Source organism: Myxine glutinosa, chromosome 10 (assembly GCF_964187855.1).
Source record: "Myxine glutinosa chromosome 10, kmMyxGlut1.1, whole genome shotgun sequence".
NCBI classification, from domain to species: domain Eukaryota; kingdom Metazoa; phylum Chordata; class Myxini; order Myxiniformes; family Myxinidae; genus Myxine; species Myxine glutinosa.
The window spans coordinates 13,053,873-13,081,559 of NC_136270.1; the positions used below are offsets into that span (position 1 = coordinate 13,053,873).

General features: G+C 43.2%; 1 protein-coding gene across 1 annotated transcript in view; it reads right to left on the minus strand.

The window, feature by feature from the left end:
• Window positions 1-27,687, minus strand: part of LOC137434229 (trinucleotide repeat-containing gene 6C protein) — a 155,434-nt gene that overhangs the window by 103,872 nt on the left and 23,875 nt on the right. Inside the window, exon 2 of the mRNA XM_068127021.2 lies at window positions 9,027-9,102. The gene's annotated coding sequence lies outside the window, so the exon portion shown is untranslated. The remainder of the gene's footprint in view (window positions 1-9,026; window positions 9,103-27,687) is intronic.

Sequence of the window (27,687 nt, forward strand, 5' to 3'; positions counted from 1 at the left end):
TGTGGTGTGCTGTAAATTAACCCACCGTCTAAATTAATGTGCATGGTTCCAAATGTACGCAGTCATAGAGGAGTGTGTTGCAGTGAAGGTGAAAAAATAAACAACCGCACCAAGTTTAAATTGCTATGTTCTGAAAATTTTTGTCTACTTGCACTTAAACAAGAAAGAAAGAATGTTTCTTGTCCAGGGAATGGCAAAAAAAAAATTCCAATCCCAATGTCACATGTCAGCCAAAATATTGTGGCATCCAAACAATATGGGACTTTCAAAATGACATGAATGTTAAATGAGGCCTTTTGCGTATACTTGGGGGTCCAGGAGGACCCACCATCCACCCCCCTCAGCATTCATTGGGACCACTATTTTTTTACTTATTAAGTAGCTGGTGAAATTTTAAAACATGTACCCAAAGAATAAAGTGTCACGATCGACGTTTTTTTGGCGAAAAACAATACCGGCTTTAAAGCAGTAGAAATTGCACGAGATAGGGGGAGGAGGGGGGGTGGAAAAACGAAAACGCGTCACTTTTTCCCCTCCTGGATGTCTTCTTTGTCAATATTTTAGGTGAATAAGTTGAATTGGACCATATTTGAGCTTTTGGAAGAGATTTATAAGCACCTGTTTCTTATTTTAGTCTCAGTAGGAACAAATATCATAGGGAATCTCTAACGCCTTACATAACACTTATTTACACAATCCAATCTGCTAATAATGTCCTTTCCCTGCATGCCCACAGTAAAATATAATGTCCCAGTACTCCATTATCACAAATTTCACTTTTACTGTTTTAATCCTCATCAGAGGAGCTATCTGTATCACTATCTGCAGCATATTCCTGTTCTCCTGTTTCATCGTAAGATTCCTCCAGTTCTGTTGCATCTCTCTCCAGCACATCAATTAGTTTTTGTGGTAAGATCATTTCATCTGCACACCAGAGTGGTTCTCCATCCTCTTTCCATCCATGTCCTTCCCAGGGTTTGGGGATCTCATATATGGCAACATTTGCCATTTTCCATATTCTTGTCTGATAATTTGATCGAGCAACATGTTCTCTCAAGCACGCCCTACTCGGAGGCAATCTAGCCAGGTCAATGGTACTGGATGTTAGAGTCAACTGAAATATCCCCATCACACTTTGACTTGAGCATCAAGTGCCGCACCTCATCTACGCTCTCCAACTTGGATTTCCCATACAGTGCACAGATGAACTTTTCACACCCGATCAGAAGAGCATCATCAACATTCCAGTCATCTCCCAAATGCTTCAGGGCATCACAGTGTGCAGGAGATTTCAGTAACAACTTGAGAGGTTTAATCTTTCCAATACCCCTGAAAGCTGAATGAATCACAACCGGTGAATGCATGCAGCGCCAGCTTCGTGTCACACATTTGCTCTGTGTAGTATTTAGAGAGATTTGTAATGTTAATGAGGCGCTTCTTGTTGCCATGACCTGTATCGAAGAGGATAGTAATGTCTATTTCCCTGGCATGATACAGCAAGATCCAGAATGTGTCACTGTCTGGACTCCTGACCCTTACATACTGGTATCCCTGTTCTGCAGCATAGATGCAGTGGAGAACAACCCTACTGTCTGTTTCTTCTTGGTTTGACCTCAATTCAGGAATGTTTTCTTCCTGGGCAATATCGAAGGTTTCTCCATTCTTAATCAAAATTACTCTCCGATCATCTTGTACTAATTCTGAGCAACAGGTGTGCATTAGCCCAATTAGCTGTTCCTCGTTTTCTTCATTGCACAAGAAAGCCTTCCAATCACGGGGCTTCTTAATGTTAGCTCCTTTCACGAAGAGTTTCTTTGTAATACCTCTCCGCTTTCGTTCAAGAGCCTTCACAGAATTTGTACTGTATGTGTCAGTACTGACTACGACGTCATCATACTTCTTGGTCTGATTGTACAACTTCGCACATATCTGTTTGAATGTATCAGGTATTTCCTTCAAGTAGTAGAACAGGGCATTCCCATCTTCTATTGTGAGTACACCAGCATTTGGAAGTTGATCATCCATTACTCCCTTTGTGAGAAATGAAAATCCCACTGCCTTGTTTGTCTTTGTGAGGTGATACCCGTGATCTTCCTCATTTACTTTTTCTGGAATATTTTTGCAGGAGAAGTACATGGAGAAGAGGAAGAAGTTGTTTCTTGGGTTTGTTGATCTGGAGAAAGCATTCGATAGGGTTCCACGCAAAGTATTGACATGGGCATTGAGGAAGTTAGGAGTGGAGGAATGGTTGATCAGAGTGGTGATGGCAATGTACAAAAGAGCGCACACAGCTGTAAGGACGAAGGACGGGAACAGTGGTGAGTTTGAGGTGAAGGTGAGAGTGCATCAGGGGTCGGTACTAAGTCCACTACTATCTGTAGCTGTGATGGTGCTGGCTCAGAACGTAAAGTAGGGTTTACCGTGGGAGTTGTTGTATGCAGATGATCTGGTGTTGATTGCGGAAAGTATGGATGGACTGAAGGAAAAGATGAACAAGTGGAAGGAATGTATGGAGACAAAAGGTCTGAAGGTGAATATCGGAAAGATGAAGGTGATGGCAAGTGGTAAAGCATGTGGTGAGGTGGAAAGAACTGGGAAGTGGCCGTGTGCAGGAAGGGTGTCGGAGTGAACTCCATTCAATGTACAATGTGCGCTGAGTGGGTTCATCAAAAATGTAGTGGTCTGAGAGGGTCATTAACCAGTGTGGCAGCTACATTCAAATGTAAGGTGTGCACAGAGGGAGCTGCAGATGGAGGAAATGTTGAGTTGGATCTTGAAGACGGCGTGAAGCTGGAAGGTGTGAAAACATTTTGCTACCTCGGAGACATGCTGAATGGAGAAGGTGGATCAGACTCGGCAACGGTTGCTAGAGTGAGATGTGCATGGAAGAAGTTTCGGGAACTGAGAGGCATGCTGATGATGAGGTGAGTGTCGTTGAAGCTGAAGGGAAAGGTGTATGCTGCATGTGTGAGACGTGTTATGATTTATGGGAGCAAGACATGGGTAATGAACGTAGAGCAGCAACGAAGGTTGGAAAGGGTGGAAATGCGAATGGTTCGACGGATGCGTGGAGTATCGTTGAGAGAGAGGAAGACAAATGATGAATTGCGAAAGATGATGGGAATAGAGCCTGTGATTGATGCTGTGAAGAGGAACAGGTTGAGATGGTTTGGTCATGTGTTGAGGAAGGATGAAAGTGACTGGTTGAGAAGAGTGATGGAAATGAATGTAGAAGGAAGTAGAGGACGGGGAAGACCGAGAAAGACTTGGCTAAAGATGGTGAAAGAAGAAATGCGGGCAAGGGGGTTAACAAGGAGAGATGCAGAAAATAGGGCAAAATGGCGAAGATTGTCATGGGGACCGCAAGGCTAACCCCCGCTCTAGTAGGGAAAATGGCCTTTAAAATGCATGTTGTTGTTGTTGTATCCATCCTACCACTGGAGCCAATGGGCTGCTGCTGTCTCAAATTAGAGATTGTCTCGATTGCTTCAAATCGTTTATGTGGCTCTTTGAGACTTGAAATGAAGGTGAAAGTTTGGTCTGTGGTTCCTTTGAAATGAATAATACATATTCCAGGCTCCTTCCCACTTCCCTGCTTTCGCTTCTTCACTGGGGGTGAGTCACATGTAGCCATTATTCCTGAAAGAATTGTTTCTTCTTGATCTTTTAAACTTCTTTAGTGGGTGCTGGATAGATCACACCTGAAAATAAAAAAGGAAATTAACATCACACATCATGAAACGTGCTCTTGATTATAAGAAAAAGGGCCAAGCAAACAAAAACATTATTATATGTCAGGCTGAAAGAAAAAGAAAAATGATGAATCAAATGTTCTGTTTCAGATAACCAACAGACCCATTGGACACCTTCTCTAACAGTATTAAAGAATACATGCACTAGACAACTACAATAACTAGATTTTCACAGGGAACTCTCACAATTTAAAAATAAAAACCAACTTTTCTCTTATAGAATGCAATACAAGGGCGATTTTCAATAATAGGTTTAATTGTGGCCTATTATCAGCTTTAAAATGTATCTTAAGCTGATAACTCTTTTCTAGAGGCTGAAATAATGAGTAAATCAACTTGTTCATTTAAAATATTGACAAAGACACCCTGGAGGGGAAAAAGTGACGCGTCTTCATTTTCCATTTTCCCACCCCCCTATCTCGTACAATTTCTACTGCTTTAAAGCCGGTATTGTTTTTCGCCAAAAAAAACGTCGATCGTGACACTTTATTCTTTGGGTACATGTTTTAAAATTTCACCAGCTACTTAATAAGTAAGAAAATAGTGGTCCCAATGAATGCTGAGGGGGGTGCATGGTGGGTCCTCCTGGACCCCCAAGTATGCGCAAGAGGCCTCATTTAACATTCATGTCATTTTGAAAGTCCCATATTGTTTGGATGCCACAATATTTTGGCTGACATGTGACATTGGGATTGGAATTTTTTTTTGCCATTTCCTGGAAAAGAAACATTCTTTCTTTCTTGTTTAAGTGCAAGTAGACAACAATTTTCAGAACATAGCAATTTAAATTGGTGCAGTTGTTTATTTTTGCACCTTCACTGCAACAGACTCCTCTATGACTGCGTACATTTGGAACCATGCACATTCATTTAGACGGTGAGTTAATTTACAGCACACCACATGCACATGTATGTTGTTCTCAACACGTACTGTCTTTCTTACCTGCACAGTATAGTATGCTTTTGTTTTCTTCTTATGGCTGGCTGGGAAACTGTCCTTTGTTTTTATCAGCATTTAAATGTATCTCACAATAAATGAAGCCTTTGTACCTGTGGCTACGGCTTCCTCCATGAGTACCTCTGGCTACGGCTTCCCCTCCACTCCCACCTTTTGTTTATGTGTGTATTGTACCGGCCAATAAACAGTGATGACTCCATTTACATCTCACTGTCTGACAACATGGACCAACTTCTATCCAATCATCCCAACTCTCTCTTCCTCATATGTGGCGATTCCAACTGTCATCAGGTCAGCTGGTTGGGTGTGGGTACCTCTCGCACCAGCCATGGCATCTCAGCAAAGGACTTCTGCGACTCATTGGGACTGACAATCTGTCAATTTTCCGACCCAGATCTCAGTCAACGGTGCATCATCCCTTCTAGACATGGTTATGACTAACTTCCCTGCAAATGTCTGCTGCTCTTCTTCTGCTTCAATCGGCTCATCTTATTATATGCTTGATCTCTTGAGTGGACATCTCTCTGGCCATTCTTAGAGAGCCTCTTCAGCGCCAATGAGTCTGGCATTTCTCTATTTATTTATTTATTTATTTATTTATTTTTCCCCCCCTCTCTCCCTCTCTCCCTCTCTTCCTCTCTCCCTCTCTCCCTCTCTCCCTCTCTCTCTCTCTCTCTCTCTCTCTCTCTCTCTCATCCCATCTCATCTTCAGTTATCATTCCCTTCCTCCCATCTATGGTACATGGAATATTGTGGTGAGACAGTTTCCCTGAAACAACTTGCCTTTGCCTCATGGAAGGCTAATCCAACTGAAGGAAATCTCTGTTCCTTCCACAAAGCTCGGAACAAGTGTGTGTCTACCCTCAGGAGAGCCAGGAAACAATATCTCTCGACTCTCAAACCTGTCTCCCTCCTACAAATCCTGGTGGCATCTGGTCAAATGTGTTCCCCTTCCATACCCTCCCTTACCTCAAACAGCTACACAGCTGACACCGCACAAGAAAAAGCCGAATGCCTCAACTCTGTGTTTGCCTCTAAATCTTGTGTCCCAAACCCGTCTCTCTCTCTCTCTCTGTACCCTTACCCAGTCGTACCCAGCTGCTCCTGGAATCTGTGTCCTTCTCTCCCGACAAGGTGGAGAAGTTTGTCAAACCTCGATTTTGATTCTGCAAATGGACCAGACAGCATCAGCCCACGGGTCCGAAACTCCTGCTCTGCCGCTCTATCACACCCTCTCTCTGTTCTCTTCACGGTCATCTGCCATCTGCTTGGAAATCAGCCAACATTACCACTTTGCACAAAAAATGTGCAAAAACAGATCCTTGCAACTACAGACCATTCAGCCTGCTCCCAATTATCAGCAAGGCAATGGAATCCATAATTGCAAGGTCATGTTATTAAATCCTTCCTCTTCTCCAATGATTTGCTCTCTGATCATCAATTTGGATTCAGACCAGGCCACTCAACTCAGGGCATGCTGCTTCTGCTGTCTCAACAATGGATGGAGGTCCTCAACGCCAAACAGGAAACCAGAGCCGTCTCCCTTGACACATCTCGTGTCTTCGATACGGTCTGGCACCCCGCCCTGCTCACCAAACTCTCCGCTTATGGTATCCAAGGAAATTTCCACGCATGGCTTCTGGACTTCCTCTTCTGTCGCAGTCAACCTGTGGCTCAAAATGGAATTCTCTCATCTCCTCTTCCTGCCCAGGCTGGAGTTCCTCAAGGCAGTGTTCTGGGCCCTGTGCTTTTTCTGGACTTCATCAATGATCTTTCCGACTCTCTGGAAAATCCTCTATCTTTTTGCTGATGATTCCACCCTCTGGCCGCTCCATACCCAGACAAATATGTTTAAAAACTAAGACAAATATGTTATGTTTTAAAATGCGTTAAAAAACTAAGACAAATATGTTATGTTTTAAAATGCGTTAAAAAACTAAGACAAATATGTTATGTTTTAAAATATGTTTTAAAAATAAAACTAAGACATATGTTTTGAGGAATTTAGGTCAATGTACACACGAATTTTCCTCTACATCTACATTAACTTCTCAGTCTAACACAATGCTATTCATGGATGGTCGGTCTCTTACATCCTTAACTTACTTTAGTACCTACTCTCTAAAAATGGTAAATACAACTGTAAACCAATCTATTCATCGTGAGATGCATCGGACAACTCATCTTGATCAGCTTCCTCTGCATCTTCTAAAAGCGTTAGATTCTTCATCACTATCATTTTGAATTATATCAGCTAAAATATCAGTCAATCAGGGAAGATGGAACCTTCAGACCAGACTGGCTCAAGAAGATGAGTGGCTGGGTCATCTTTACCTCTGCCACCAAAGGTGGATGGATGGAGGTTATGTTTACACCAGTCTGTTTGTTTGTTTGTTTGTGAACAAAATATCTCAAAAAGTTGTGGACAGATTCGGACTAAATTTGGCAGAGATGTAGCGTATGTCACAAGGACGAAATTATTAGTTTTTGGTGTAGATCCGGATTCGGATCCGGCTACTATAATTTTTTAAGTGATTCTTCACCATTGGAATATAAGGCCAAAAACGATACTGTACATAGTAGGATATCTCAAAAAGCTGTGGACAGATTTGGACGAAACCTGGTTGACCGGTTGGGTGTCTGACAAGGACAAATAGATTCGATTTTGGTGAAGATCTGATTCATGGATTCGGACATGAGAATTATTTAATTTTTAAGTGATTCTTCACCATTGGGAGATAGGGCCAAAAACTATACATTGCAGGATATCTCAAAAAGATACGGATGGATTTGGACGAAGCTTGTTGGAAAGGTTGTGTGTGTGACAAGGAAGAATCGATTCAATTTTGGTGAAGATCTGAATATGGATTCGGATATGAGATTTATTTAATTTTTTAAGTGATTCTTCACCATTGAGTGATATGGCCAACCAGGCGGAGTTATGCTCTCTACTGAGTGCCGTTCTAGTTCAAGTTGTGTTCCGAGACAGTAGAAAGATTGGGGTCATTCATGTGTGCAATCTTCCACACAGCCTCATTTTCAGGTGGTTGAACTATATTCTTCACGTTCATGATTGTGGCCTTCTTTTTGGGATTATGTATAGGGGGTAGCTCTGGTTCTTGTCCCCTCCTTGCGACTGATGGTAACGATGAGCTGGCAATGTCACAATCATGCTGCATTCCCTGTAGCATGATGCCACCAGCTGTGTTTATGGACGGGGCACCATGCACCGAAGACAAGTTCTGATTGAAATTATCACACACTGAATGGAGCACTTCATTGTATGGGCCTTGATGATTTGCCCAGTCACTAGAGGAGACGTATGCTCCAATGCAGCATTAACTGCTTCTTCTAATTCCATGGCAAAGCTGTTGCTCTCACAATGGCCATATCGATTGAGCATGGTCAACAGCTGCCTGCTCCTGAACAAGTGCCAAAAAGAGTCATGCATATCAAGACATGTTTTATTTTGGAACCACACTTCTGGTGTCGCTCTGTAGTGGTTAAACGAGGTTTCTGGCAGCCATTTTGAAAAGGAGCCAAATCAGTGAAAGTGCTCAGCTTGTTTCAATGTAAACAATAAAAAATGGTTTTGGGACACTTTCGACCTCCTAAAAAGTTAGTCTCACCAAGTCCAATGGGGAAGGGCTGAGGAGGTGGAAGGGTGGGGGGAGGGCAGGGGTAGGTTACCCCCCTGCCTGGAGCTCGGATTGTTACTTCTCCCAAAAAATGCAATTCCAGCATCGAGTAGTTAGTTTCTAAACCTATTTTACAAATAACATGACTTGATCAAAATCAACGAGGGTCGTTTATAAAACCCCCACTTTAGTCATGAACAACCCCCAATCACAATACCAAAACACCCAATGCGTGAAGACAAAACCGTATAACTTTGCCAATCATCTTGAATGTACAATGAAGAAATGTTAGACCATGAAGTTAAACATTTAATTCTTAAAAGCAACAAGCAACAAGGACTGTAATCACAAGCACAGTGGGAACAAAAACAAACATCCGATATATAAAAGTTGAGAGAGCTTTTGTGAAATTATTACCTCTGCCACCCAAAATGGATGGAGGTTATGTTTTCACCCCTGTCTGTCTGTTTGTGAATAGGATCGCTCAAAAAGTTGTGGACAGATGCAGACAAAATTTGGTGGACAGGTTTGGTATGTGACAAGGAAGAAGTTATTAGATTTTGGTTAAGATTCGGATCTGGATCTGGATCTGAGAAATATTTAAGTGATTCTTCACCATTGAGTGATAGGGCCAAAAATGACAAATAGCATGATATTTCAAAGGTTATGGATGACTTACGACAAGACATGGTGGATGAGCTGGTTAGGTGGCAAGACTAAGCCGATTCGATTTTGGGTCAGGTCCGGATCCAGATCTGTGGGATACATAATGTAAACTGTTCAGCCTGGCTGAGGTATGCTCTCTACCGAGTGTTGTTCTAGTTTACTTTTTTACTTATAAGCAATAATTTGAAGTCAAACATGCTCAGTGAAAGAGAAGTCAGCTCTGAGAAGTGAAAATAATGCTTTTGAATGCTTTAAAAGCATCGGCAATGTTGAGCTTTCAAGCGATTAAAGTGCTAGGTTAAGGGAGGGGGTGGTATGGCATGGTAGGTTGAAGGGAAAGTGCAATGTTTGCATGTTTATACACATGCATAATGTTTAAATATACTCTCCACGGATCCGTATTAACGCTAAAACATGTCACAAGTAACCGAAGGTATGATACACGACATCATTCGATGTCCTTTGATTATAACCAGACTCGGTGGAATAATGGTTACAGCGTCTGCTCAGAGTCTGGGCGGTTGGTGGTCTGAACCCCGGCCGAGACATACTAAAGACTTTAAAATGGTACGTGCTGCTTCCTTGCTTGACACTCAGCATTAACTAGAACGGGCACTCGGTAGAGCGCATACCTTCGCCGCAGCTACTGTTCTGTACTTGGCATGGGAGTGTAGGGAACAGAACAGTGAACAGTTTGGTGCTGATTTCATGCAAATCGGATAAGAATTGACCGAGTTATGACAAAAAACGCACATTTTGCAAGGTCGTGACCCCCCTGACCTTTGACCCCCAACCGCTAACAAGGGTAATGTCTTCACTGGGTCATGTCGTATATCACAAGATCGGGCATTGAATTCTGAACATTTTGGCATTAGTTGCATGCCAATTGGATAAAAATTGACCGCGCTATGGTAAAAATACGATTTTGACCTTTTCGTGACCTTGACCTTGACCTTTGACCCGATTGCTCCCAAAATCTAATCAAATGTGTCCCGTATAATAACCAATCATCCCACCAAATTTCATGCAATTCGGTTGAATACTTTTTGAGTTATGCGAATAACATACACACACACACACACACACAGACATACAAATAAATACACAGCGATCAAAACATAACCTTCCGCTTTTGCGAAGGTAATAAGGGATAGAGCGAGGACAAAAAAATTAATAGATTGGCAATACTAGTGCAAGCTTTGATGGCCCTAATGGCCTCCTCCTATGTTACAGTTCATTGTGAGGGAACAATAAATAAATAATAAAAAATATAATAATATATATTGCAATAGATCTGTAAGTCGATGCGAGTCTGCGAGTTCGAAAGCAGATAAACAATAAAATATCAAAGCTAAACAATAATGTATATCTTCCTTTTACAAAGCCCGGAAGAAGTGTGTGCTTTTTCTGGGCCCTGTGCCCTGTGCCTTGTGCCTTTTCTGGTCTTCATCAATGATCTCTCTGACTCTCTAAAAAATTCTCTCTATCACTTTGCTGATGACTCCACTCTCTACCGCTCCATATCTCAACCCTCAGATCGGCAGGCTGCAGCAATGCAGCCTCCTCACTCTCTGCAGACCTGGACAAAATCACCGACTGGTCAAACAAGTGGAACATGTCTTTCAATCCTGACAAATCTCACACTCTCACTGTCTCTCCGAAAAGACCGACTGGACCACCCTCCCATATACTTTCTGAACAATCCTCTCCAAGAAGTTCTGTCACTCAAGATTTTGGGTCTCACTATCTGCCATGATCTTTCCTGGGAAAACCACATTTCCAAGCTGGCCCCCAAAGCCAGTCTGGGCATCCTCTGGAGGACTGGACATCCTCCGTCGTGCGAAGTCCTTCCTTGGCACACCTCAGCTCCTCACCACATATAAGGCTTTCATCCACAGCTCAATGGAATGCTGTTCTCCCCTCTGGGCTGGTGCTCCTGCCTCACACCTAGCTCAGCTTCACGCTGTTGAAACCAAAGTTTTCAGAATTATTGTAATCTCCCGCGATGAAGCTAACTCCGAGGGCCTTTCACTCACTCACCGCAGGCAGGTTGGTGGTCTTTCTGTCTTCTACAGACTGCTCTCCGGCCTAGCCCCCCCCAGCTCTGTCCCCCAAATATTCCTACAGGTCGCACGAGATCTGCCAGCAACCCTCTTATGGTGAAACTGCCAAAATCAAGACTCTCTGCTCACCTTCACTCTTTCATTCCTCTTTTCTCCTGCCTCTGGAACAAACCCCCTCACTCTCTTAAATCCCACTCCTCCCTCCAAGTCTTAAAAACAGCTGTTCACCACCATCTCTTATCTTCCCCCATCCAAAACCTTGATATTTTCTACCCCCGTTAATTCACCCCAGATCCACTTTTTTGAAATACCGACTTCCTTCCTGGAAGTCCTCGCAGTGTACATGTGTTTTCTACCTCTAACACTCACCCCCCCCCCCCCCTTCCAATTCCCCTTCTCCCCAAGCCCTCTCCCTCTCACAGATCTCCCGATGTCCCTGCTCTCGAATGTTGTGCTTGTGTGCTTCCCTCTCTCTCCCCATCTTGTCTCCCGCTCCCTTTATCGTATGTTTTATGTGTCAGTTTGTTTTAATGTGATTAATGTTAGCTCTTTCACGAGCCTAGATCTTGTACACAAAGAAAAAAAAATACCTCCAGGGCAGCATACTTTAATATAGCACACCTTTGTGTGAAAAGGGGTCATCAACAAATACCCCAGTGAGGTTCCGCCCTTTTTGAAGGCACCGTGGTCCCCTTTTTGAAGCAATGTTTAATGACCGGATGCCCTTCCTGCCGCCAACCCTGTTAGTCGCCTCTTGCAACACACAGGGAATTACCAGTGAACTGGTACTCAATTTGCCGACCTTGGAAGGAATACAGGCTGAGTAAACCCCCCTGGTGTTAATTCAGCGATGTACCGGGATTAAAACCCAGGATCCTCAGATCCCAAGCCGGCACCCTAACCGCTAAAAGCCAGCAAACACATATAGCATGATGTTTCAAACAGTTGGGGACAGGTTTAAGACAAAACTAGGTGGAACAATGGTTATGAGTTGGATGAGGGTGCACCTGGATGGGTTTGAGGGTTGTGGAGTAGCGTGTGAAACCGAATCCTATCCAAGTTCCTCCTGATTACTCCATATTTTCTCTTTACTTGTTCAGGTTCTTTTTGATGACTCCAATGCAATATTTGATGTTCCGTTTGAGTTCCAGTCATCACTTCCTGTCCTTGTTCCTGTCACTTTGAATCAAAGTGACAGCAACGCGGAGATTCGATTTTGGTTCATGTCTGGATTTAGATCCGGCCTATCACTGGGATACAAAACAAACTGTTCAGTGTACAGGCACAGGTATGCGCTCTACCGAGCACCGTTCTAGTTACTCAATGTATTCAAATTCAGGTACGATCTTCTCCACATTCGATATCCTTAGTCGCCTGAACGTTTGTTTCGTAGTTTGATATTCGCTATATGGAGCAAGTCAACCCTTGAATCAACCACACTTCCCCTACCCATCCCAAATCCACCCCCTACGTCCCCATTCATCAAGATTCTAAATAAACCAAGGTTTAGGCAAAACAAATGGAAATTTGCCAATTGGTGAAAGTTCTGCACATTTGACATTTCCCATGCATTTGACAAAATCTAGCAACAATATCTTATGAAGCTCTCTGCCAATAGCACCCAGGGTCAACATCAAGTTTGGCTAATCGATCTGTGTAATAAATGAAAGCTGTTGATCTCCACGATGTTTATTCTATCGTTTGAAAGATGGCAGTGTTCTCAGACCAATCCCATCCAAAGTTCGCATCAACAACTTTTCTGGCAAAAGCAAAAAGCTAAATTTCCAGAATACATCCCTGATGGCACTACTGTATTCAAGGGGAGTGGGGAGGGATTTAAAATAAATCAGAAAATTTTTCAGCAACTGACAACAACATCAAAGGTACGTTTCACATCATAACTTTACTTTGTCTCGGCAGAAAACGTCTGGCAATCCTTCCATCACATTCTGAAATGAATCTCTCGCTGATTTGCAGTCTCCGAATTGATCGGCCTTACACCGATTCACGTTGGACCATTACCGGCTTGCAATGAGGTACCATGCAGTACTGTAAAGACTGTGCTTGCTACTCAACTCCACAAGTACAAGATATTTGTACATCGGATAATGGAACCCAGCTCTTCATTATGCAACAACAACAACATGCATTTTAAGGCTTTTCCCTGCTAGAGCGGGGGTTAGCCTTGCGGTCCCCATGACAATCTTCTCCATTTTACCCTATTTTCTGCATCTCTCCTTGTTAACCCCCTTGTCCGCATTTCTTCTTCCACCATCTTTAGCCAAGTCTTTCTCGGTCTTCCCCATCCTCTACTTCCTTCTACATTCATTTCCATCACTCTTCTCAACCAGTCACTTTCATCCTTCCTCAACACATGACGAAACCATCTCAACCTGTTCCTCTTCACAGCATCAATCACAGGCTCTATTCCCATCATCTTTCGCAATTCATCATTTGTCTTCCTCTCTCTCAACGACACTCCGCACATCCACTGAACCATTCGCATTTCCACCCTTTCCAGCCTTCGTTGCTGCTCTACGTTCATTACCCATGTCTCGCTCCCATAAATCATAACACTTCTCACACATGCAGCATACACCTTTCCCTTCAGCTTCAACGACACTCCCCTCCTCATCAGCACGCTACTCAGTTCCCGAAACTTCTTCCATGCACATCTCACTCCAGCAACCGTTGCCGAGTCTGATCCACCTTCTCCATTCAGCATGTCTCCGAGGTAGCAAAATGTTTTCACACCTTCCAGCTTCACGCCGTCTCCAAGATCCAACTCAACATTTCCTCCATTTGCAGCTCCCTCTGTGCACACCTTACATTTGAATGTAGCTGCCACACTGGTTAATGACCCTCTCAGACCACTACATTTTTGATGAACCCACTCAGCACACATTGTACATTGAATGGAGTTCACTCCGACACCCTTCCTGCACACAGCACAGGGCCACTTCCCAGTTCTTTCCACCTCACCACATGCTTTACCACTTGCCATCACCTTCGTCTTTCCTATATTCACCTTCAGACCTTTTGTCTCCATACATTCCTTCCACTTGTTCATCTTTTCCCCAGTCCATCCATACTTTCCGCAATCAACACCAGATCATCTGCATACAACAACTCCCACGGTAAACCCTCCTTTACGGTCTGAGCCAGCACCTCCATCACAGCTACAAATAGTAGTGGACTTAGTACCGACCCCTGACAGGTTATTTTCGTTGAAAGCCGACATCATTCGTCCAGACAACACAAATAAAGACAAGTTGAGTTACAAGCAAGTCCTCAAGAGGAGGCAACACATGGCTCGTTCTCTCCACCTACATTTCTGTTAATTCCTCCTCCTCCTCTTCCTGCTTCTCTTCCTCCTCCTCACCCCTCTGTCTTACCATATGTGTACGTTTGTGAAACAAACTTGTCGAGCTTCACGATTCTTTAAGAGCAAGTTATTCATAAGAAAACAAAATGAAAAACATGCCATACAATGAAAACTCTGAAAATAAATCGATGAGAATTCTATCCTTGATGCAGTTATTTATAAATAAGTAAATAAATAAATAAATAAATAAATACGTAAATAACATAAACTTACCTTCTTTGCTGAAAAGTGCAAGCATCAGTGGCAGTTTCACTACAGCGTTGACTCAAATTGATGCGAACAGCCTGCTGCCCGGTTGCTAAGCAATTTGCAGGCACTGCAGGCCTCACAGCTTTTTGTGCAGCAAAAGTCTCCAACGAAAGCACTCTGGCTACAAGCCACTGAGGCCTGGCCCAAGGGCTTTGAGCCGAAGACATTTCAACCCTGGACACAAGCTCCTTTTCGGAAAATTTGAGGCACGGCAGGCAAGAAATGCTGCGGGGCTTACATGGACAGAAGCAGCAGGGCTCGGCTGCGAACCGCGTCCAGTACGCTCCGGCGTTTACACATATATCCACCCCGGAGAAAATGGTGGCTGGGCAATATGCCAAGGCCACGCAGTCGGAATTGCCTTACATTCGTATAGCACTGGAATCCTTGCCACGGGAATATTGTACAACCCCCTCCTCACAAGATGAAACCTCTTTGCTACACTTCTAATGCATGACAAGTTTTACACTGACATTGATAATCGTGTTAGTTTCATCCACTGGCCTACAGAAAAAACCCAGAAGAACAAAAAATATATTGCACAAAATGTCGCCAAAATGAGTTTTTATGAAAGACCAATTTATTAACTCCACCACAAAAGGTGGACAGAGGTGATGTTTTCATCCCTGTCTGTTGGAATGAGAACTGATTCGGACGAAATTTGGGGGACACATTGGGCATGTGACAAGGAAGAATTGATTAAGTTTTAATGAAGATCCGAATCCAGATTGGAGAATTATATATATATATATATATATATATATATATATATATATATATATATATATATATATATATATATATATATATATATATATAACTGTGAGAAATAGTAGAAACTCCACAGTACGAGCAGAGCGTCTCATTTGCATTGAATAAATAATCGGGAGATTAAATAATCAGACGCGGACGTAGCTTCAGGACTTCGACCTTTAATTTGACAAGCTTTCGACCAACAAAGGTCTTCTTCTGAGTCGGCCCCAAGTTCAACGGAAGTCCGTATATACATACACACATATATATATACATATATATATATATATATCCACAATTTTTTTTTTTTTTACAAGTGATTCTTCACCATTGAGAGATAGGGCCAAAAAGTATATTATAGCACGATATCTCAAAAAGTTGTAGATGAATTATGACAAAACTTGGTGTATCAGTTGGTTAGTTCCAAGAACAAGCCGAATAGATTTGGGTTTGGGTCAGCATATCCGGCCTATCAGTGGGATACAAAAACTGTTCAGCCTGGTGGAGGTGAGCGCTCCACCGAGCACCGTTCTAGTTACCTCAACTACTCAACCACCCCCTCCCAACACAAAGACTTAATCCCACCCCCACAACACCCCTTCCCCCAAAGTCTCAGCCTCCCTCTCCCAACATGAAGGCTTAATCCCTTCCTCACTCCAAGCTGTCAAAACCCTCCCCACCCAGCACCCCTCACACCACCCATGTCTCAACCTACCCCGCCAAACATTATTTGTTCTCCCCTCCCCCTCAAAACCTCAACCTTCTTTCCTCCCCTCTCCTCCTCTTGTTTATAAAAGCAAAAAGACGTTCTTAAATCACTCATTACACATTTAATATTATGTTACCACAATCACCGAGTTTGAAATCGTTTTATTTGGAACCTCCTTACCATTACTTGTCAATAAATGGCTATTCTCTACTTGCACACTATTCAGCCTTGAAAAACCAAAAGGTGAGGGTGAAGCTTTTTATGTAAGACTTCAAATATTAATAATGACTATTTTCTTTCCTCTGTGTACCTTTCTTTCATGATAGATGACATGTCCAGTTTTAAATGCACATAAACTCAGCAAACTTACTCTTCATTGTACGAACGTTTTCTTTGGGAGGTGTATAGTAGAACGCCGCCTCGATAGTTCCTGAGCAAAACATGCATTACCTCATTTCCTCGCTGACTCGATCGTTCACAAACAAAACATGCATGACCTCATTTCCTCTGCGATAATCAAAACATACCCTTCTTTCCTCAAAAGGTAACTTTATTTCATGATAGAAAACCATGTTGTTCAGTCTTCAACACCACAGGCCTAAAGGCTGAGGCCTATCAATAGCATCAAAATAGTGGACGTATGATTTATTTTTTCCAGGATAGAATGGTGGGTGGAGTCAGGCCAGCTGTCCAACCAATGGGCACAAAGAGACAGACAAACAGAGACAGATGGAGAAAACCGGCCACTTTAATATGTCGATAACCTTCCAACCATAATTCAGTGCGTTTTGTGTGGTCGTGGTGGTTTATACATTCATTATGACGCACAGAAATGACATTAAAGAGCGTTTAATTAAACATATCAGAGCAAACTGCCTCCAGTTACTAAGCTTTGTAAGAGTCCATCGGAGCCAGGAAAAGTCTTTCACAAGGAAACGAATGGCAATCAAAAATCTTGCAATTGAAGAGGAAAACAATGGCAAAATAAATAAATAATAATTCACGCACTCTCTACATGTAATGATATTGTACGAATGCTCCACTATGGATTTTAAGGTTTCCAGAAGTGAGCTGATCTTACAGGATGAGAAATAGACACCAGGTACAGAGCAAATGTTCTCAAGTCTCAAGCGGTAGAAACCGTCACATCATTAATCAGTGTCCCTGTCGATACAATTGATGTGAGTGAATGTCTAAAGCTTAATTTTATTAAGCTTGCACTACTTTGCGAAAGAACAAGAATGAAAACAGCGAGGCGTAGTTTAAAAACTAGAGCAATGCGACTGTGTCCCCATTATGCCTCCACATAGTCCCACAATGGGTAGATGCCCTCATTCACTGTCCTAAAAATAAACGAGTTTGACTTAAATCCCTTGAGCTGTTTTCAAGTATCACATTTTCACCAGCCATGACAGGTTTCACATCGATCGGTGAAGCGGTTTCAGAGAAGGAATTTTTTATATTGGCCTTCAAGCTAATATGGCTGCCACACCACGTGACATATGACCTTTAAAAATGTACACTCTGCATATGTATGGGTAGAGAATCACGTTTGTGAAGTTTTGTGTTGATCGGATAGTTCATTTTTCTATCCAAGATGGCTGCCAAACCACATGACCTACAATGTCATCATTTTCAAACTATATGCAACAGTGGTGTTAGATGATATTTGTAAAATTTCGCATTGATAGGGTAAGCGGTTTCAGAGATATAATTATTTAATATTTCCCTTCAATCCAATATGGCTGCCACACCTTGTGACCAATTATGTTTTTGTGATCATCTTTTAATCGCCATGCCTGGTCAATGACACACAAAGTTTCGAGTCAATCGATTTGGTGGTTTGGAAGAAGATACTTTTTTAACGTTTTAGATTAAATCCAATATGGCTGCCAAACCATGTGACCTATGATGTCATAAATTTAACATTTCAATACAAATGGGTCATAAATCATGTGCATGCAATTTCAGATTTTTAAGATAAGGCATTTGATTAAAACATTTTTGGCTGGTATACCACTTCACCTGTGATGTCATCATCATGCTTTGTTCCCCATTGGGAGTACTTGACAATGTGCCAAGTTTCAAATTTTTCCATTCAGTGGTTTACGAGAAATATATTTTTTATTATTTGCGTTTAATCCAAGACGGCTGCCATACCACGTGACCTATAGCATCGCAATTATCATAAAAACATTCCGCATGGGTGTCACTCCTACGCTTAAAGTTTCATCTCAATTGGATATGTAGTTGCTGAGAAAAACGAGGTTTAGCCCGTACGGACGGACGGACGCACGGACAACCCGAAAACATAATGCCATAAACATAATGTTTATTCATCCCACCTTCGGGGGCAGAGGCATAAAAGAAATTTAAAAGGGAATTGTAAGGAGTGTCTTCTTGTTTGGACACAAATATGATTGGGAGGTCTGCAAAAGTCCACACATTCCCTCGCATCATAGATAATAAGGTGGAGGGCCAAACTAAAGAGATAACCCAAAAAATTGTGTTTCAATTGTCAATAATCAAACAACCAATCTGCACTTTAGCAAACCAAGGTTGTGCAAACAACCTTGAAAGGTTGGAGGGAAGAGCATGAATGCACAGATGGAGGTAGAGCGAATTCAAAAACAGAGAGGAAACAGTGATGAGTATAGATAGAGAAGTGATAGAACACAGAGACCGCAAATTGTGTGTCTGATGAAAGAAGCAAAATCAGTTTCCTGAACCCTTTATGAAAGGCGCAGGTAATTTGAAAGCTTTTCAACTCAACATCTCAGATTGCCAGGTAAACCACAGAAGCGATGCTAGATGGGAAAACGAAACAAAATGCATTCGATTCAACGGCACCGTACAAAGGTCCTGTATGCCGTGAGGCCGAAGGCCTGCGGAAAACTTGGCATCCTTGAGCGAAACGAAACAGCAGCCGCTCCCGCAGCCTGAAACACCCCATTCACTAAAAGACCGTAGCCGATGGCGACCGTGAACTGAAGGAGGTATGCAGATTGGATATCTGACAAAAACTGATTAGCGGGCACAAGCAGCAGCGTTGTTCAACAATGCAAAGTTGACTTTTAAAACAGGAAACTGGATTCAAATTGGAAAAAAAAATATTAAAAAGCAAAAAGAGAGAGGCTGCCCTAATACGTAGTATCACGCCTTGTTTTTGCAAGATTGATGCATTTAGACGGGTCGTTTTGGAAAAACGAAGCCGTTTTTTTTTTTAACATACCACTTTGGAACGTTTGAAATCACATCACTTTGAAAGCATTACTTGCAGGGAGGAAAAGGACAATAATTTTGGCCAAGGCTAACAATCTGTTGACTAATGATATCCAAGTAGTTTAAAACTCAGTGTGACCCATGTTTAACCCATCATTTACCACCATATCAAGTCTGTGCTGGCTCAATAAACTCATTCAAAACAAAACGGAATGATCATTGGAAGGAAAAGGAAAACAAGTTAGCACCCGGATGTCGAGATGTTAACATGGAACTAACGATGCGGAAACAACGTGTGAAGTGAGAGCAATCCATGACGAGGCAGAAGGGAACATAAGGGAACAGGCAGAACTGGAGAGAAATATCATGGCCCTCGACTTACGGGTCTTTAAGACTTCATCAGGTGTCATCCTAGGTAATCCAGGTAATACATGGAGTAGGTGGAAATCTTAAGAACTCGTATAATAACAAATGAAGTGTTCACATCCTGAGATTGCAGTGGCTATAAGTTTGTTGTAAATTCTGTGTTAACCAACGGTATGAACTGAGAAGTACCAACAGCTAGATAAAACAAGTATGTTTTTTTTTAATGTTCCATACAGAGTCAAGACTATTGGACAAGCTAGTATTGGTGCACTGAATGCATCAGGACATAACAGGAGAAAAGGTACAGTCGAAAAAAAAAAGGGGGGGGGGCACTAACAGTGGAGTTGAAGGCGAACATAGGGATGGAGACCTGGACAAACAATGGGTGTGAGCAGAGCCCTTTATACACAGTTTGGCCAACTCGGTAATAGGCGCCATGTTGGAGCCCCACATCAAGTGCACGTGTGCGTGCGTTCAAGCATGCATGCATATAGTTCATATTAAGTCTATGCGTGCATGCAACTTTCTGCGATTAGAGACGGGTTTCTTTTTATGTTCCCGAGTTTCATTCATTGTTTCGTCACTTTAGGGCTTTAACATGGCGCCTGTTGTCACGTGATCGCTAAAAACTGAAACCGAGTTGGCCAATCTCTGTGTATAAAGGGCTCTGGGTGTGAGAAGGTATGGGTGCAGGAGAGGATGCATGGGTTAGACAAGATTGGTGCAGGACACTCTCAGGAAGGAAAACTGGAAATTTGGAAGGAGGGTATGGAGAGGGGTTTGGAGAGGGGGTTTAATGAGCGCAGAAAAGATCATGGTTTTGCATATTCTGGTAGCTTGGCAGAGATGGTATTACAGTTTTGAGCGTGGCTGTTTCTTCCGCTTAATCATGGCGGATAACCACAAGATCTAGCCATTTCTTTTGTTTCATAACAAAGTTTTCATAAATAAGCGCCTTTGGGCTTCTGGAAAAGCGCTATACAAAATAAATGAATTATTATTATTATTATTATTATAACAGTTCTCTGTAAAATATGCCAAACACAAAAACAATATTTTTAGGCCCGATCTACACTTGGGCATTTCAGACAAACCTCGTCCAATTTCTGGCAACCGTCAGATATTTTGGCCATTGGTGCAGCGTGAAACCTTCTTGGTTTGTATTACTACAACGACTAAGGATGCATCGGCCCGTCATATTTGTAGAAATTCGACAAATATTCGCCGTTTCAGTTAAATCGTACCGTGATGTAACCCGTAAACAATGCGGAAGTGGTGCTCGGCTTCATTGTGCGACGTCATGGCTAATCGTGAATCAGATTTCGACCACGAATTGCAAAATTACCCACTTTATAAATCGCAAATCGGAAAAAGACATCACATCTATTTTGAATGGTATAAAGGGATAAGATTAGCGTCGAGGTGGTCTGAGCGTTTGGGTTCCCCTTTAGAGGAAATTCTCCCGGCGTGTACCCTGGTTGAGAATAGGTACACCGTATCCCTGCATGTCGAAAGAGGCGACTAAGAGGGTGAGCGACAGGAAGGGCATCCGGCCATAAAAACATTGCCTCAAAAAGAGAACCATGACAATTACAACTACATATGGGCAGGGTACAGCCCGAAGTGGAGATCGGTTTCTGAGGTTTGGGACATGGAATGTAGGGACAATGACAGGGAGATCAGGAGAAGTGGTGGAAGTATTGGTCAGAAGAAGAGCGGACATATGTTGTGTGCAAGAAACGAGATGGAAGGGAAGTGGTGTGAGAATGGTGAAGGGTAGGCAGGGACAGAAATACAAGTTTGTGTGAGAAGGGTGCCCGGAGGGCGTGAATGGTGTTGGTGTCCTGTTTTTGAGGAGTTTGAAGACAGTGTGGTGAGTGTGACTAGAGTGAGTAATAGGTTGATGATGGTGAAAATGATGATTGGAAAGCTCTTGGTGAACGTCATCTCGGGATATGCTCCGCAGGTTGGTCGGAGCGATGAAGAGAAGGACAAGTTCTGGTGTGCGATAGAGAAGCTGATGGAAAACGTGAAAGATGAGGAAGTTGTTGTGGTAGGAGGAGACCTAAATGGGCATGTGGGAAGGAGTATGGACGGTTTTGAGGGAGTTCATGGGGGTTACGCATATGGTGTGAGAAATGGAGAAGGTGAAAGGATTTTGGAGTTTGCTGATGGAGCCGATTTGTTGATTTGTAATACTCAGTTCCAGAAAGAGGATAATAAGCTTGTTACATACACGTCAAGTGGGTCGACAACAACCGTTGACTACCTGATGGTGCGTAGGCGAGATAGGGGGCACCTTCGGGACACAAAGGTAATCCCGGGGGAGGAGGCTGTTTCACAGCACCATTTGGTTGTCTGCAACATAAGGGTGAAAGGTGCGAGGAGAGCTCGGTGGGTAAAGTACCAACCGAGAATGAAGGTGTGGAGGTTGAAAGAGGTGACACAGTAAGGGGGGCATTAAAAGAGAGGCTGAGTAGGGTAGCGGATGGTGTGGTTGAGCTTGAAAATGGTTGGATGTCAATGAAAGATAGTCTGTTGGGAGCCGTTGGTGAGGTATGTGGATGGACAAAAGGACCACCGAGGCACTCGGAAACATGGTGGTGGGATGATGAAGTTGGAAAGAGGATTGACGAGAAGAGGAAGACGTTCAAGCAGTGGCAGAAGGCGAAGGGTACGGGAGCAGAAAAAGCAAAGCATGAAAGTTGTAAGGCAGCCAAGAAGGCTGCAAACAAAGAGGTAGAAAAGGCGCAAGAGGCATGTAGGAAAATGTTCAGAGAACGCTTGGATTCGGAAGAGGGTCAGAGCGGTATTCAGGATTGCAAAGCAGATAGCAAAAGAGAAGTGTGATGTGATGGGGGTGAGTTGCTTGAAGGATGAAGTGGGACAAATCGTTGTGGACCCAGATGAAATTAAAGGAAGATGTAAGAGATATATGGAAATGCTGTTGAATACAGAGAATGAATGGGATGGCAACATAGAGAGTAACCCAGTTTTAGGACCGGCAGAGAAGATAACTGAGAAGGAAGTTGAGGAAGCGATAAAAGCAATGAAGAATAGAAAAGCGGGAGGGCCGGCGGGAGTTGTGGGAGATATGTTGAAGGCAGCAGGCAGTTGGGGTGTGAAGAGAAAAACAGAGATCTCTAATCTGGTGGTGAAAGAAGGCTGCATTCCAGTGGATTGGGAACTGAATACCCTCGTCCCTCTATACAAGGGGAAAGGTGACCCTCTGGAGTGTGGCTCGTACCGAGCGATAAAGTTAATGGAGCATGGAATGAAGGTATTGGAAAGGGTGTTGGAGAGGAGGATAAGGAAGAAGGTGAAGATTGACTAAATGCAGTTTGGATTTATGCCAGGAAAAGGAAAGACAGACGCGCTCTTTATTATGAGGCAGTTGCAGGAGAAGTACATGGCGAAGAGGAAGAAGTTGTTTTTTGGGTTTGTTGATCTGGAGAAAGCATTCAATCGGGTTCCACGCGAAGTATTGACATGGGCATTGAGGAAGTTAGGAGTGGAGGAATGGTTGATCAGAGTAGTGATGGCAATGTACATAAGAGTGCGCACAGCTGCAAGGACGAAGGACGGGAACAGTGGTGGGTTTGAGGTGAAGGTGGGAGTGCATCAGGGGTCGGTACTAAGTCCACTACTATTTGTAGCTGTGATGGAAGTGCTGGCTCAGAACGTAAAGGAGGGTTTACCGTGGGAGTTGTTGTATGCAGATGATCTGGTGTTGATTGCGGAAAGTATGGATGGACTGAAGGAAAAGATGAACAAGTGGAAGGAAAGTATGGAGACGAAAGGTCTGAAGGTGAATATCGGAAAGACGAAGGTGATGGCAAGTGGTAAAGCATGTGGTGAGGTGGAAAGAACTGGGAAGTGGCCATGTGCTGTGTGCAGGAAGGGTGTCGGAGTGAACTCCATTCAATGTACAATGTGCGCTGAGTGGGTTCATCAAAAATGTAGTGGTCTGAGAGGGTCATTAACCAGTGTGGCAGCTACATTCAAATGTAAGGTGTGCACAGAGGGAGCTGCAGATGGAGGAAATGTTGACTTGGATCTTGGAGACGGCGTGAAGCTGGAAGGTGTGAAAACATTTTGCTACCTCGGAGACATGCTGAATGGAGAGGGTGGATCAGACTCGGCAGCGGTTGCTGGAGTGAGATGTGCATGGAAGAAGTTCGGGAACTGAGTGGCGTGCTGATGAGGAGGGGAGTGTCATTGAAGCTGAAGGGAAAGGTGTATGCTGCATGTGTGAGAAGTGTTATGATTTATGGGAGTGAGACATGTTGGCGAAGACATGAACGTAGAGCAGCAACCAAGGCTGGAAAGGGTGGAAATGCGAATGGTTCGGTGGATGTGCGGGGTATCGTTGAGAGAGAGGAAGACAAATGATGAATTACGAAAGATGATGGGAATAGAGCCTTTGATTGGTGCTGTGAAGAGGTACAGGTTGAGATGGTTTGGTCATGTGTTGAGGAAGGATGAAAGTGACTGGTTGAGAAGAGTGATGGAAATGAATGTAGAAGGAAGTAGAGGACGGGGAAGACCGAGAAAGACTTGGCTAAAGATGGTGGAAGAAGAAATGCGGGCAAGGGGGTTAACAAGGAGAGATGCATAAAATAGGGCAAAATGGAGAAGATTGTCTTGGGGAGCGCAAGGCTAACCCCCGCTCTCGCAGAGAAAATGGCCTTAAAATGCATGTTGTTGTTGTTTGTTGTTTACAGAGGAAATTCCTCCCCCTCGTGGATGCGGACCTGTGGGGGTTATCCATTCCCTATCCTTTTTGAATGCCAAGCATCAAGCAAGGAAGCAGCGCATACCAATTTTAAAGTCTATCGTACGACCCTGCCGGGGTTGGAATCGAACCGCCGACATCCCAGACTCAGAGTGGACACTCTCAGAAATTCAGAACAGATGTTGCGGCACTTCGCGTGTGGGCCTTTAAAGCCCCATCAGTACACATTTGAAACGCTCAAGCAAATAGAGTTCTTTCTGAGGCAAGTACAGTACACACAGTACTGAAGTCGCGGAGAGGTATCTAATCTCCACCTGTCATTTTTATTTGAAGAACAAGAAATAGGACAAAAAAGGGACTCCAACCACACTGCATGCTTCTCTTCATCATCCCTTTTATCAAATGAACACTGCCAAATGTTCTTTCAACAAAACACCAAAAATACCAATAATGCAGCGATATCAAGCAAAAGCAGAAAAGGTATGAAACCAGATTCAACTACATGCAATTATGTCGTTTCACTCAAAAGGTTCAGTCAAAATAAATTCCTAAAATTAGCATTTAGTATCAAGTCGCAGTTAGCAACCTGATGCAACCTGATGGTGCGGCTGTGGTGGAAAACTTCCCTCTTAAAGACATCCAAACTGTTGTCCAATTGACTGTGATTAATCACAGGCTGGCCTCCCCTCTGAAACCCCCGACTCATGGTATTCAAATTCCATATTCTGTAAGTGTTTGTCCATTTGATTCAAGTAAACGTACACTGATGTCTACAAGTTTTGCTGTCCTGTATGTGATTTTATGTACAAGCTCCTCCGTGAGCCCCAGATACATTTAAAACTAGGAAGAGCAATCAAAGGTTGCAGACCCTCACTAAGACTGGTTTTGTGTGGTTTCATAGTACTTCTTTTATAGACGTACTCACATTCTAAATGTACATGTTTTATAGATGTACTCGGTTGAAAAAAACAAAAGAGAATATGTACTACTGGCTACCACGATGTAGTATTTGTGGCCTATGTTAGCACATTCTATGCAGACAAAAAATAGACAGAAAAACAGACAGACAAACAAACGGACCCAAATGCAATACCCTCTCCCCTGGCGAGGGTAAATATATATAACCATTAACAAATTGGATGCGACGATTATCCTCCTCAGTGGATGAAAAATGCAAAGCAGAAAAACAGTTTCCTGTATATATTTCTTATTTTTAATTTAATTTTTAACAGTTTCCAAAAACTAGAGGATCATCATTAATTTTTAAAACAATATGAATTTTTAATACTAATATTAGTATTATTGATAGAAAATCGATGGCACGCCATCGCAAATCCCGACACTTTCCACCTAAAGTAAAGTTGAAAGAGGCAAAAAGATCCTCTAGGAATGACCCAAAGTTTTTTTTAAATTCCATTTGACCCTGTGACCCCAAAGTCCCCTGGGGCCATAAACCCGGTGGACAAATCCAAAAAATCATTACATAATACATGCGTCCCCCAATGCCGATTGCATATCAAAAGCTTAATGAAAAAAAAAAGCTTTGAAATGTGTCCTCAAATGCATTTTTCGTTATTCGACCATTTGACCCCACCCCAGGGGTGCGGGACCAAAATAAAACTGCCCTATCACCTTCTCACCATGTGGTGATCACAACTACCAAGCACCAAACACGGTGAATTTCTGGCCAAACCTTTTAAGAGGAGATAGCGTGATGGCCAGACGGAGCCAATTTAAATATACCCACCCCCCCTCACCCCGTTTTTCCCCAAAAAGCATGGGGATAATAATAATAATAATAACAATAACAAGTCAGGAGACGACGATGGTTCACGAGCGAGCGGTATTCAATGACAAACGACTGACTCTAACCGAAACGGGCCCGGAAATGTCAAAACGAAGGTTACTGACCTTGAAATGAGATAGAAAATAATGTATAATCAGTTATGAGGTTATTTAGCTACACAATACCGAAAATTCGGTGAAAAATGAAATGAAAATAAATAAATAAATAAATGAGAAAAAAAAAATGAAAAATCGAGCTCTGTGGGGCTAGACACATGACATTGGCCTAACCAAATATCGAAACTCCTGTCAGATTCCACCAAAGAAGATGTAGCTTGAACTCGATTACCCCCTAAAAAGACATAAAAAGACATCATCCCAATGGGCACAATACGCCCACTCTAGGCAGGACACAACTAGATCATGATTCCGCATGATCATTCCACACAACTAGATCATGACATAAACATTCCGCCCCCTGAACACCACCACCCAGTCATTCACAGTAGACAACTGCATCTCCTTCCTCTCTTTCTTCCAACGCAAAATTGACAACATCTACAACAGCTTGACCACCGCCGCACCCGCTCCCCCTCCAACCACCTGCCCCCCCTTGTCCTGCCATCCCCTGTCTCGGTTCTCCCCAATCTCTCCTACTGACCTCTCTGAACTCCTCATAGGAATGAAAACTGCCACCTGCACTCTTGACCCCATCCCCTCCAGCTTTGTCAAAGCCTCCCTCCCTGCTCTCTCTCCACTTATCATTGCAACAATAAACTCCTCCCTGTCTACAGGCATCGTCCCACCTTCCCTCAAAATTGCTGCTGTTACCCCCATTCTAAAAAAACCTGGTCTAAACCCTGACACCCTAAACAACTTCAGACCCATCTCCAACCTACCCTTTCTGTCAAAAGTTTTGGAACGCGCTGTAGCCACTCAACTCAAACATCATCTCTCTGCCAATAACTTGTATGAAACATTCCAATCCGGATTCCGCTCCAACCACAGTACTGAAACTGCTCTCCTCAAAATCACCAACGACCTTCTCCTCTCCTCTGACGCTGGCAACCTCAACATTCTCGTCCTCCTCGACCTCAGCGCTGCCTTTGACACCATCGATCACACTATCCTCCTCACCCGACTTGAATCCACCTTTAACGTCACCGGCACTGCCCTCTCTTGGATTAAATCATACCTCTCTGACAGATGCCAGTTCATCTCCATCAATAACTGCAAATCCCCCACTGCTCCCCTCCCCCAAGGTGTCCCCCAAGGTTCAGTTCTTGGCCCCCTCCTCTTCATCCTTTACCTGTCCCCGCTCGGTCACTTAATCCGCCGTCATGGTCTCCAATTCCACTGCTTCGCCGATGACATCCAGCTTTTCATCTCCACCAAGTCCGTCTCCAC